This window comes from Trichechus manatus, unplaced genomic scaffold, assembly GCF_000243295.1.
Source record: "Trichechus manatus latirostris isolate Lorelei unplaced genomic scaffold, TriManLat1.0 scaffold00139, whole genome shotgun sequence".
Classification (NCBI taxonomy): domain Eukaryota; kingdom Metazoa; phylum Chordata; class Mammalia; order Sirenia; family Trichechidae; genus Trichechus; species Trichechus manatus.
Genome location: NW_004444075.1, coordinates 754,606 through 769,231, shown reverse-complemented (window position 1 = coordinate 769,231; position 14,626 = coordinate 754,606). Strand labels below are relative to the sequence as shown.

The 14,626-nt window shown below is 38.8% G+C and overlaps 1 protein-coding gene across 10 annotated transcripts in view; it reads right to left on the bottom strand.

The window, feature by feature from the left end:
* Positions 1-14,626, bottom strand: part of INPP4B (inositol polyphosphate-4-phosphatase type II B) — a 961,283-nt gene that overhangs the window by 394,798 nt on the left and 551,859 nt on the right. The window lies entirely within an intron of this gene.

Below are 14,626 nucleotides of genomic sequence, written 5' to 3'. Positions count from 1 at the left end.
TCCTCAAATAAGCCAATTAACTGCATGCAGAGAAACCTTTTTTTACATAAGGACAGCCTTGCTTCACTCCTCCCCGTAGTGAATCCTCTGTTAACCTCAAGAGAAATGATTCAATAAAGTACACATTTTTGTTTAAATACCACACATTATGGTAGATGTTACTAAGGCTACAAAAATGAGAAATATGTAGTTTTATCCTCCCAAAAGTTCTTATACTGGCAGGGGGTAAAGAATAGCACCACTCAAGCAATTAGTTTACAATGTAAAAGATGAGCAGAGCTAGAGAAGAGGTACCATTTATAATTACAACCTGAGTTCAAAGGAGGAAGATGTTATATTAGGGACTCTAAAAAATTTATAAAAGTGGTGATATTTATACTATACCTTTAAATATGGGGTAAGAATTTTGCCAGGCACAGATTGGGAGGAGGGCATTCTAGATAGAAGAGAGAGGGAAAACAATGAGTGTTAATTAAAAAAAGAAATGAGTGAAAATGCGGAGTCTCAAAACAGAAAATTAGTAGGAAATTTGACTATAAATGTAGATTGAAGCCAAACTAAAAAGAATTTACCTTACTTAAAAACTTAAAAACTGAAAGTTTTTAAGCAGTAGGAAGAAATGACTGGAATAGTATGGTAGGAAGAGTATTCTGGCAGCAACAAATATGGTTGATTTCAGGGGAAATGAGTGGTTAGGAAGACACATTAGGTAACTACTATAGAAACCTCATGAGAATACTAAAGGTCAGAATCCTGAGGATAAAAGATTAAGGGCGTCAATGGACAGTTTATACTTGTAAGGAGACATGTGACCTACTTTTTTCAGAGACAAGGGTCAAGTAAGTAAGGAAGGAATATAAATCTTATGTACATGTTTGAAATGAGGAGGAGAAAATGTGAAGAAAGCATAGGATAGTCTATATTTTCAGTTATCTAGAATCTAGCTTCTAGAGAATGAAGTTATCCTTTGATGGAGCATTCCAATCTGTGGGCTTCACCATGATTGGTGCATTAGGACAGTAACAAGACATGAGAAAAAGTGTAGAGAATCCATTGTTGTTTGTAGAGAATCCATTGTTGTTACCTGCTGTCAAGTTGACCCCCGACTTGTAGAGACTCTAGGCACAATGGAACAAAATGTTGCCTGGTCCTCTTGTTATCCGCATGATGGGTTGGGGATCAGACTGTTGTGATCCACAGAGTTTTCACTGATTGATTTTTGGCAGATTTCCAGGCCTTTCTTGCTAGTCCATCTTAGTCTGGAAGCTTTGCTGAAATCTGTTCAGCATCATAACAAAACACAAGCCATCACTGACAGATGGGTGATGGCTGCACATGAGGTATATCGGCCAGGAATCAAATCTGGGTCTTTCGCTTGGAAAGCGAGACTTCTACCATTGACCCATCAAAGTCCCCATAGAAGAATCTAGTCAGCAAGAATTTTTAAGTTTCTCCAACCATATTTGTTACCCTGGGAATGAAAATAGTTGGACAGTGGAAATTATCCAGGCTGGAAATCAGGATGAATTAAATAAAGGAGGTGAAAGAATCTAGGGTTTTGGTGAGTACATTTTTTAAAATGCTCGCTATCTGGTTCTGGCTGAGTAAGGAGATAAGGAAAGTCCCATTGGGAGGGGCAGACTGATAAGGAAAGTAGAGTGGAAGAACTAAGGATCCTAGTCAGTAGGAAGGTGATCAGCAGGCTCTGCAGGAGTGATAAGGAAGCAGTTGGATAAGGGGTTGGGGCTGAGTTGCTAGAGTTCTACAGCAATCCATCACTACCCTAGTTTGGGTAGAGAGTGAGGATGGGCAGGTGTACAAGCCTCCTCTCTCTTTTCATACAAAGTTCAAAAATAATGTGACCTACAGGTAATAGGGGAAAGACAGCATCTTCTTACAAGAAAGTCCTCATATTCATGAGCAAAATATGGCTACTGAATAAAATGGTTTTTACAGTCCTTTCTGGCATTAGGAAACCCTGGTGGTGTAGTGGTTAAGTGCTACAGCTGCTAACCAAAAGGTCAGCAGTTCGAATCTACCAGGTGCTCCTTGGAAACTCTATGGTGCAGTTCTACTCTGTTCTATAAGGTTGCTATGAGTTGGAATCAACTCGATGGCAGTGAGTAGTGGGTTCTGGCATTAACATTTTATGTATATATTGAATTGTATTCCCTTACCTATTAACTAATTTTTAATTGTTTTCAAATGCATAGACAACTACAGAGAATAAAATATGATAAATGAAACATCCACATAACTACCATTAATTTAATCGTAACATTTTTCCATATTTGTTTTAGTTCTCTTTTTAAAGAAAGATATAAAGATACACATCAAGCCTTTTTTGTGCCCTTTCTTGATCTCATTCTTCTTCCAATTTGAAAAGTAACAATCATTTTGAATTTAGTGCTTATAGGTCCCACATATGTTTACATCTTTACCAAATATGTATGCATTCATAAAATTATTTTTATTTAAAATCTGCTCTGTGTATGTGTGTTTTACAATGTATGGAAAGAATTCATTCATTGTAACTGCTCTAATAGTAAGAATATACAATTTTTTAATCAATTTTAAGTTACTGGAAATTTAGATTTTTTTGCAAGCTTATACTCACACAAAGAAATAAAATGCTGTAAAGAAATTTCTAGGAGACTGGGTGGCAACCCTGGCTGAATACTACAATGATCAAGGGAGTTACTGAAAAACACACACGCCCTCACCTAGAGCTATGGGTCATTCTGTTTTTACATCATGACAGACACAGAAATGATAATATTTATAGAACACATTGGAGTAAAGAGAAAAGGCTACTCTTGTCAAAGGGCAATAGTCACATTTGCCTCATCAGACCTGTCCAGCTACCCTAAGGGCTGAGAAACATCAAAGCTCAACAGATAGAAAACTCTTCCCAATTTCGAAAATACTAGTGGTGCCAGGAACACTGGATGGGCAGCTCTGTTCTAGAGGAGGGGATCTCAAATTTGACTGTATATTAGAATCAGGTAGAGAACTTTTAAAACTTTGCTATTTCCAGGCTGCACCCTAGACCCATTAAATTACAATATCTAGGGGTAGGATCCAGACATTAGTGATTTTTAAAGTCTCCCAGGTGATTCCAATATGTGGCTAAGATTAAGAATCACACTGGGCAACATCTCCCTAATTCCCCTGATGCTGAGAATCCCTTGTTAAAAATGCATACTCCCAGGCCCCAGGCTTTTTGGTGGCTTGCCTGGGAAGCAGTTAAGCTTAAACATGCCTCAGTTTGAAGATGCTTATAAGCATAATTGTTGTGTCTCAACTGAACAGTAGATGAGGCAACCACTTTAGAACCAACTCATAGTCCTTATTTGTTGGAGCAATCAATCCAGGCTAGTAATCTTACCTTCTCAGATAACATCCACGTCTAAGTAGCCATTCTGACCTATTTCCAACAGTGATCAGTTTGACTGGAATTGGAAACATCGGTTCAGATTCCTCAGAAAGGGATCCCAGCTGGGAATCATTACGTAGTCTGCTGAGGGGTTTCCATATACTAGCTCTTTGCTGGCATTTGCCACAACCAGTCTACCTGTACATACCAAATTGCCCACAGTGCCAGGAAATAACCTTTGAAATTCTAGCCATAGGTCTCTCTAACTTTAAGAGGCTGTAAAGAACAATTGTAAAGAATAGGCTCTGGAGCCAGACTGCCTGAGTAAATCCAGGCTCCACCATCATCTAGCACAACCGAGGACAACAGATTTAACCTAACCATGCCTCGGTTGCCTTATTTGTAAACAAGTGTTATGGATTGAATTGTGTCCCCCCAAAATGTGTATCAGCTTGGCTAGGCCATAATTCCCAGTATTGTTTGGTTGTCTACCAATTTTTGACCTGATGTAACTATTCTATGTGTTGTAAATCCTAATCTCTATGATGTTAGTGAGGCAGGATTAGAGCCAGTTATGTTAATGAAGCAGAACTCAATCTACAGGATTAGGTTGTATCTTGAGTAAATCTCTGTTGATATATAAAAGAGAGAATCAAGCAGAGAGGAGAAGGACCTCACTACCACCAAGCAAGAAAAGCCAGGAACACAGCATGTCTTTGGACCCAGGGTCCCTGTGCTGAGAAACTCCTAGACCCAAGGGAAGATTGATGGCAAGGACCTTTCCCCAGAGTTGACAGAGACAGAAAGCCTTCCCCTGAAGCTGGTGCCCTGAATTCAGATTTTTAGCCTCTTAGACTGTGAGAGAATAAATTTTTCTTTGTTAAAGCCATCTACTTGTGGTATTTCTGTTATAATGACACTAGGTAACTAAGACAACTAGTTACAATACTAATGTGTGTTGTTACAAAGATTAAATAAATAATTATAAAATACCTAGAATTTATGTGCTTCAATAAATATTAGATTTATTATTATTATCACTACCAGTTTATATTTCCCCTCTCGTTCCTCATTAAGGTATTCTTGCATAGCGACCATCCGGGAATCTTCCCATCTTCACCCATCCCAATTCCTACTCCTTTATTTTCATTGATTGTATCAAAAGAAAAAAAAATGGTAAAAATACCAAAATTATGAATCCTTTTATCAGATAACAAATTTTGTATGTTTTCTAAAATATACTAAGGACCTTTTCTTTTTTTGCCACCATCAGCAATAAATAATGTTGAGAGATATTCATTCAAAAACAGTACCGTGACTGTGTCCATTTTAGTTTAATGCTTTGTTCCATTCTGATTCAATTTTTTCAAGGATGTCTAGGTCTTGGTATTCTATAATCAACTTTAGTAGCTTGTTGTAGAGTCAGAATAACCCTTTGGGGCAGAAAATTCTTTTTCATGTAAGAGTTTATTCGGTCATACTGAACTTTAATCCCATTTTTTCTAGGTCTGGCTTTTGTACACACTTTTTAAAAAGTGGACTATGATGACTATTATTACACAGCATTTATTCTAGAGAGAACTTCAAAAACCTTTTAAAATTACACTAGAGTGTTCCAATATATTTCCTCACGTATGAAATTTCATATATAAAAGGGGCTTTCAAGAAATGTTATTTGAAATAATTTCAACCATAATATGAACCATATCATAGACCCAGTACTCAGGATTCTGGTAATACCTATATGAATTCTGACCCTAATGTTAATATAAACGCATTACACATACCAGTAACTAAGTTAAATAATTTCAGAGTCCCCCGTCTGGAGTGGAGGGTGAATGAGCAGCCAAAATAGAAGATATAAAAATAGGGTCAAATTATGAAACTTGTTCACTTATGTTTCTAACAATATTTAGTACATTATCTTGTCCCTGGGAAGCAGCTGATCATCTGAAATCATCTGCTCCTTTTTGCTGGATAGAGAGATGTCAACAGTCAAGGTGTTTTAAAAGTCATCACTATACAAGAATATGCATTTGAGACCTAGAAAGGTCACGGAAAGGTATCCTGAAACTACATTTCTGACATTTTTTATTTTCAAGGACTACTTCATATTACAAAGCCAAGTGCAGTTGCTGAAACACTGAAAATAATTAATGCTAAAATGTTTCTCTAGGCTGTGAAAAATTTAGGTCATTTCACGGATCGGATAATGTCCATGTCAGTTCTGAAAATCCCCCAGGATCCAGGTCAGCGATCTACACACTGCAGTAGAGGAACACGTAATTGTAGCTAACAGCTGAAGCTGATGATGATGGTGACTACAGTGATGGCATGCCTTTTAATTATGTCAAGTCACAAAAAAGTTATCATTTGTAAAGTGTTAGGTGGTAAAAGTAGCTTCCAATAGCCACTCAAATCGTTTGAAAAATCTAACAGAGAGACTCAAAATCTATCTCAGTACCTTCCTTGTATGAGCTAAATTTGTACCAAGCGCAAATATTTATAGGTACGTATCCATGTACTTGCTACTTTATATGGTTTGAGTGTGTATGCATGTGTGTGTGTGTTATTTTTTGTGTGTACATCCTTCAAATATCATCCTTAATGCTTTCTCTTTACCTTGGCTATTTTATCGTATAGTTCACTAAATTCAGTTGATTTTGTCTCCTAAATAGATAGATCTAAAATGAAACCACTTCGCTTCATTCCACAGTGAGGACGCTGGTCCAGCCACCATTATCTGTTCTAGCTACTTCCATCCTTCCCTAGCCCCACATTTAGTCAGTATTCCACATAGTGGCTGGTATGATCATATAAACATACAAATATAATTATGTCTCTTCCCTACTTAAAATCATTCAGTGGTTTTCCAGGTCAGATAAAATAAAAATGAAATACCTTCAAGACCCTGCATGGGGGTAGGGGTCTGGGGACCATGCTTTCAGGGGACATCTAGGTCAATTGGCGTAACAAAGCTTATTAAGAAAATGTTCTGCATTGGTGAGTGGCATCTGGGGTCTTAAAAGCTTGCAAGTGGCCATCTAAGATGCATCAGTTGGTCCCAACCACCTGGAGTAAAGGAGAATGAAGAACACCAAAGACACAAGGAAAGTAGTAGCCCAACAGACAGAAAGGGCCACATAAACCACAGACTTCATCAGCCTGAGACCGGAAGAACTAGATGGTGCCTGGCTACCACCAATGACCACCCTGACAGGGAACACAACAGACAGTCCCTGATGGAGCAAGAGAAAGGTGGGGTGCAGAACTCAAATTCTAGTAAGAAGACCAGACGTAATGGTCTGACTGAGACTGGAGGTACCCCAGAAAGCATGGCCCCTGGACTCTCTATCAGCCCAGAACTAAAACAATTTCTGAAACCAACTCTTCAGACAGGGATTGGACTGGACCATGGGACATAAAGTGATACTTGTGAGGAGCGTGCCTCTTAGCTCAAGTAGATACAAGAGACTAAATGGGCAGCTTCTGTCCAGAGGTGAGATGGGAAGGCAGAGAGGGTTAGGAGCTGGTTGAATGGACATGGGGAATCAGGGATGGAAAGGAGGAGTGTGTTGTCACAGTATGAGGAGAGCAATTAGAGTCACATAACAATGTATGTTTAAATTTTTGTATGGGAAAAAAAAAAAAAAAAAGACCCTGCATGATCTGATCCCACCCACCTCCCCAGGCTATTCTCTAAGAAGGGGCATGGAATAGTGTTGGAAGGTGGCGTTCAACTCATAGTGATCCTATAGGACAGAGTAGAACCGCCCCATAGAGTTTCCAAGGAGCGCCTGCTGGATTCGAACTGCTGACCAAAAGGTTAGCAGCCATTACTCTTAACCACTACACCACCAGGGTTTCCAGAGGTGAGACAGGCACTGCTATTTGCCTACCTTAATTCAGTATGCTACTTCTTCACTACCAGAGCTCTATTTTGTTAGAGTAGCCATTTTCCCAATTTTTCTTGTAGTTAGGTTTGACCAGGTAACCAGATTTCAGTCAATGAGATGTAAGAGGATTTTGCTGAGGGATTTCCTTCAGGTTGTCTATCATCTGCTCAGAGAGACTTTCACTAATCATCCTTTATAAAACCAGATTCCCTACTCTTAGTCTCTGCCTCAAATCCCTATTTGTTCATAGCATTGATTACAATTTGTAATGATATATTATTTATTTGTTGGTTTCTTTGTGTCTATCTCTCCAATTCCTCTACAAGTTCAGTGACAGCAGCGACCATTCCTGGCTTATTTACTGCTGTATACAGTGTCCTCTCACAGTACTAACACTAGATAAATATGAATAGACAAGAGAATGAATAAATTATTTAATTTATCAGCATAAATCAAATGTTATCAACTATATTACGAATTCATTACCTCAATACACATTTGTCACAAGTTTAAAGTATTATGCATGGTGATGTGTGAGAATTAAGAGATATAAGGGCATAAGTATGACACGGCTCATGCCTTTAAGAAGCATACAGACTAGTGCAAATGAAAAACATGCCCACAAATAACCATAACAAATGGCAGTATGTTAGCTGTCATAAGCATGGCACAAATGCTACAGTTCAGAGGAAAGAGAGGTACCTATCAACTATAGTGGTGGAAGGGATCAAAGGAGAGTTGGTATCTAAGTTGGCCGTGATGTAGAGTATCATTTTAATGGGGGTGGGAGATGAGAGTGAGTGGGTGGGAGTAAAAGCAGCTCAAATACAGGAAAACCAAAAGACACTGAAGCCAGAAACTTCAGGTTGTGTGTGAGAAATGAGGAAAAGCTCATTCAAATTTTTTTTTTTTATGTTGCAAAGCAACTATGTTATCTCTATTTATTCATCTCCTGTAACTCCTTATCATGAAGTATCATCTGGTGATCCTCCACTTTGGCCTAAAGAATAAGGGTAACTGTGCTTTAACAATGCTTGTCTAAGGAAACACAGCATGCAGATGGAAGAGACAGACAGAGGAAACAGGATATGGTGTCCTGGACAAATTCTATCAAACTCTTCACCCCAGGGGTTGGGGTGAGGGGATGGAGAAGTTAACCCAAACTCTGTCCAAGTTAAGAATTAGTGGAGACAGAAAAGAAAGAAATCAGTTATAAGGGTAAGAACACTGATGATTAAACAATTAACAGAAAGGTAAAACAAAAGACAAATAAAAGTATAGCTTACAGAATGTGTGAGGGATAAAAGTAATTTATCTCGAAATGCAAATGAGTCAGTGAACTCGCTGCAGTTCTTTTTTCTTTTAAATACCTTTCCTCTATGTTGTAGCCCAAACACCATCACCAGAGGGAAGGTATAGAAAGATATGAAACTTAAAATCAAGTTTTAGTCACCTGTGAGAAAGTCTGGTAGGCGCACACACACACACACAAACACACACAAGGAGGCACGCACATGCAATGTTCACATGAATGCATGACAAATTACCACATTATTATAAAAATGAGTTGCAATTGTCTATTTCATTTGTATATATCAATTTATGAAACTTCAAAGGCTGCTTCTCCAATTTTACTTTGTAATTAACACAAATGAAAGGGGTGTATATGTATATAAAACATATAAAGATATATTATCTATAGTTATATAGTTATGTTAATTTATATGCATATATTTATATTCATACATGTTGTGGTTGTTAGGTGCCATCAAGTTGGTTATGACTCATAGTGATGAAACATTGCCCCCTCTTACATCATTCTCACAATTACTGCTATGTTTGAGCCCACTGTTGTATTCACTGTGTCAATCCGTCTCCCTGAGAGTCTTCCTCTTTTGTGCTGATCGTCTACTTTACCTAGCAGGATGTCCTTCTCCAGGGACTGGCCCCTCCTAATAATAGGTTCAAAGTACATGAGATGAAGTCTCTCCATCCTTGCTTCCAAGGAACACTCTGACTATTCTTCTTCCAAGACAGAGTTATTTGTTCTTCTGGCAGCCCGTGGAATATTCAATATTCTTCGCTAACACCATAATTCAAAGGCATCAATTCTTCTTTGGTCTTCCTTATTCAATATCCAGCTTTTGCATGCATATAGGCAATTGAAAACATCATGGCTTGGATCAGGCATACCTTAGTCCTCAAAGTGACATCTTTGCTTTTTAACATTTTAGAGAGGTTTTTTGCAGATTTGCCCAATGCAGTATAGGTCGTGTGATTTCTTGACTGCTGCTTACATGGGTGTTGATTGTGGATTCAAGTAAAATGAAAACTTTCACAACTTCGATATTTTCTCCATTTATCATGATGGCGCTTATTGGTCCAGTTGTGAGGATTTTTGTTTTCTTTATGTTGAGGTATAATCCATTCTGAAGGCTGTAGTCTTTGATCTTCATCAGTAACTACTTCAAGTCCTCTTCACTTTCAGGAAGCAAGGTTGTGTCATCTGCATATCGCAGGTTGTTAATGAGTCTTCCTCCAACCTTGATGCTGTGCTCTTCTTTATATAGTCCAGTTTATCGGATTATTTACTCAGTATACAGATTGAATAATTATGGTGAAGGATACAACCCTGAGGCACAACTTTCCTGATTATAAACCACAAGCTGCTGCCTCTTGGTCTACGTACAGGCTCCCCATAAGCACATACATACCCAGAATATTTCAAAATGTGTTATACATTTTATAGACTACGCCTACGACTTGTGTTATTTGACCCTAACAATGCCTCTGAGGGGCAAATAGTATTATTATTCTGTTTCACATTTTTTAGATATGGATCTTCACATTGTTTCCAGATGATGTCATTTGCCTAAAGAAAGAGTCAATTAATGCCGAAAGGCAGGCAGAACCAAGATTTCAAAACTCCTCCAGCCCAGGGATCTTTTACATTTAGAACAGCAGGAGGGCAATGCTTCTTATAGCAGATGGAAAAATGATTAAGGTGGTGCCTCATATATAATGCTGCCCTAGATTTACACATCACATTTCTTCCAAAGGTTTCTCAGCTATTATCTCATTTGTCTTCTAACACCCCTGAAAGATTAGTACGGGCAGGTAGGTTCATCTGCATTTCCCAAGATGGATTATCTGAGGCAGAGAAGGGTGAAGTCACAGTAAGTAGCTGAGCTCTTCAGTGATCAGACTAGAATCCAAGCCAGTTGCTTCTCTTTCTGAACTGGGTAACACAATTGTGTGAGTAGAGGTGGTAGAAGGATGGGAAGTAAAGTTGGGGAGTGTCATAGATTGAATTGTGTCCCCCAAAAATAAGTGTATCAATTTGGCTAGGCTATGATTTCCCAGTATTGTGTGATGGTCCATCATTTTGTCATCTGATTTGATTATCCTATGTGTTGTAAATCCTGCCTCTATGATGTTCATGAGGTGGAATAGGTGGCAGTTACCTTAATGAGGCAGGACTCAATCTACAAGATTGAATTGTGCCTTGAGCCAATTTCTTTTGAGATATAAAAGGGAGAAAGGAGCAGAGAGACATGGGGACCTCATACCACCAAGAAAGTGAGCCAAGAGCAAAGTGTGATCTTTGGACCCAGGGGTTCCTATGCAGAGAAGCTCCTAAACCAGGGGAGGATTGATTACAAGAACCTACCTCCAGAGCCGACAGAGAAAGACTTCCCCTGGAGCTCACACGCTGAATTTGGACTTGTAGCCTACTAGACTGTGAGAGAATAAACTTCTGTTTGTTAAAGCCATCCACTTGTGGTATTTCTGTTACAGCAGCACTAGATGACTAAGACAGGGAGATTCCAGAAAAGGGATATAGCTCTGTTATTTCACTTTTACTTTGTCTACTATCTCTGTCTAGTGTCTTTGCCTATAGGAATATAAAAGAATAGGTAACAGGATCTTGAATAAGACTTTGCCTATTGCCCCAAATTGGTGATTAATACGTAATGCTAAGAACAAAAAGAATGGAATTACCCCAAATTCTAAAGGGAGCTGGCAATAATAGTGGGTCCTCATCTTCAGAGCTTTCTAAAGCAGCTGAACTAGCCCTACAACCCCCTTCTATCCCCCTGACATCCTTCTCATGGATTTATATTAAAAAAAAAAGGATTAGAAAATCAGAGGGAAGAGGTCTCTAAGAGTCATATATTCTGACGTAATGGGGATAAAGCCTCCCCTCTATGCAGCAAGCAAATAAGAGGGATATGAGAGAATCGCTAAAGGAAATTAGTATTCCATCATCTGGTTTCCATTTGTGCAGGGTACTCCCGATCTTCCCAGTGTCTATCTAAGCAAAGAGAAGGCAAATTGAAAAAAGACAAGGCAGAGGGAGATAAATTTAGCCCTTTAGTAATCTGTGGGACGTATGGTATCTCAACCACTTTTTATGTCTCTGAAGTTCTTTGGGAAGGAGGTAGCCTGATTTCAAAGCATTTAGCCTCAAGGTGAGAGCCTTTAGAAATGTGTGAAATTCAAGAACTCTGAGTTGGAGCCTCATTTTTGTGTAGACTGAGCATTGTCTTAGGTGATGTCTCCTGGATGTGTGAATTTTATAAACTTTTGACAGTTTTGCCTTTATTTCTGTGAGATAAGCCTCCTCACTCTTTCCCAGTTACTATGTTCTTGTGAGAATGTACTTATCATGAGAATAAGCTATTCCCAGTCTTTATTTAGTCATAGTGGCCATTTTCTCCTTGATGTCATTCATTGTTTCCAAGTGTTACTGGCTCCCTGCTTTTCTAGCTTCTGAACAGTAAAGAATGCCTTGGCAATAAGGAATAATGCATTGCAGTGGTACTTTTCAAGAGATTGGAACTCTTATAAGTTATTCTGACCCTGCATTCAATCTTAGGGCCCAATCATCACTTCCACGTGTAGCAGGTAGAATGCACCACTGTAGGCAGTTCTGCAGTATTCCAGCGCAGCTGTTTCTACTTGTTAGCTTTTAGTACTGCTTTTGTTATAATGAAGAATACATAGTAGTGGTAATTTTCCTGAGATTCAAATTCCTTTAGTTTTATTTGGCCTATCAGTACTGCTTTCGCAGCTGTGAAGAATGTATTGTATTGGTACTTTTCCTGAGATAAAAAGTCCCTTGACTTTATTCATCTGGGCTGTAAGTACTGCTTTTGCAGTAAGGAAGAATGCACTGTACCATGTTTTGAAAAGTTTCATGAAAAAAAAAGGCTAAGAAGAAGGAGACTAGAATAAAATGTATATGCAGTCACTGTCAGGTGACTTCATGTTTTACCTCAGGTTTTGCAATTTTTCAAGAAATAAAATAATATTAAAAAATTATCATTGACTCATATTGGTAGGATTTACTATGTCCAGGGCCCGCTGGGACATACGTAATCCCAGATAATGGGTATCAATATCCATAACTCATAAGAAAAATTCTGAATTGACCCTTTAATCAGTATGCCTTCCATTAGTGAAAACACATGGTATCAACAAAAATTCAAAGGAGAAAATAATTGGATGACCAAAGGGTTACTGTAGCATCTTGAACTTTCAGGATTTTGTTCCCAGGGTCAAGTGGGCATCACTGAAGAGAGATGGACTGAAACCACATTACCAGAATCCCATAGAAGAGTACTGCTTGCCAGGTGAGGGGCCTCAAGTCACAAGAGGGTACAGGATATATCAACAGGGCACGTTCAGGAGACCGTACAGGAGAGAAACCCCCACAGAGCCCTCCAACAAACCACTGCATGCCCGAAGGAGAGCCACCTTTCAATTCATGAGGGATAGCCTGGGTAGCAGCAACAAATCAATAAGGGGAGGATTACAACAGCAGCAGCCATATAAGTGTCAACTTTTCTTTCCCCTTTTCTTTCTCCCCACCTTACAGCCAAAACCAAAACCCACTGCTGTCTAGTCAATTCCGACTCATAGCAATCCCATAGGGTTTCCAAAGCTCTAAATCTCTCTGGAAGCAGACTGCCACATCTTTCTCCTGTGTTGTTGCTGGTGGGTTCGAACCACTGACCTTTTGGTTAGCAGTCAAGTGCTTTAACCACTGTTCCTCCAGGGCTTCTTCCCCACCTCACCACACACACCGAAAAAATGAAGGGAAGTTAAGTGTCCAGAGGCCAACCAATCCTACCCTGGACTCCATAATGAGGAAGTAGGAGGAGGTGTAGACCAGCAAGCCACATGCCCTCCCAAAGGATTCAGGGACCCTAATTGTAGCCATGGTGATGGAAAGGCAACTTTGTACAATAAATGAGAGTGAAGTTTTCAACTGAACACAATATGAGTAACAGGAAGCAACTTGAAAGTTATGAAATCTGACTAGGATGTTGTTAAGGGATCTGCTACCCAGCTGGGAAGAGGAATTTGACATAACACAATAGGGGAGCAAGGACTGGTGAAAAATAAAACCGTTTCATGTTTATTCCCTACAGAGCTAAGCCTTCTCAATAAACTAGACACATGCAGATGTAAAAATTATCTGAGACCATGAAGCAGGAAGGGCAGGCTTTAGCAGTGAAAGAAGAATCTTATTTATGCTCTTCCACAGAGAAGATTTACTGTAATAAAAACAACCCATCAGTAATATGTGGAAGAAACACAAACAAGCCAACGTTTGCAGCCCTCTCTTTCAGTAGTACAGCAGCCCCCGGGTTACAAACCACATCCGTTTCCAAGTCAGACTTTAAGTTGAATTTGTAGATAAGTCAGAATAGGTATATACAGTTCTTATTTAGCATCAAATAGTCAAATGTTTGTTTTAGTATATAGTATCTATTTTACCTTTCTATGCATATAAACACTTAAGAAACATATCCAAACCACGCAATGTTCTCATGAGCATCACAAAGTAGTGCGTGTGTTCGTTATTGTGTATTTGTATTTAACTCCAATTTTTAATATAATAGGCTTTATGGTAGTCTATTCGTCAGTGTGGGTTGTCCGCAAGTTGGATGTTTGTAACCCCAGGAACTGCCAATTTCAGATTTCTACTTTTACACTCAGCTGTGGGCAGTGCACACTGAAGGATCTGGAGAGGTTTACACTTGACACTACAAGGAACATTTATTTCAGACATGTGGCTACATCAACTAAATGCGATGTGTATTCACAACATTAGTCATTTCACACAGCAACTCATTATAATGCCCGTGCCTTGCAAAAGCATCCAGGATTCAGTGAGGCATAAAACCACAAAGCATCATTATAGATCATACATTGCTATTTTAAAAAATATATTTTACAATGACTTTCTTCTCCAAATTATTAATGCTGGTCGAAATAATCTATTATCTTCCTCAGTTACTTAGGGTAACTTCCATTTAACCTTGCTTTCTGATGATATGAATCG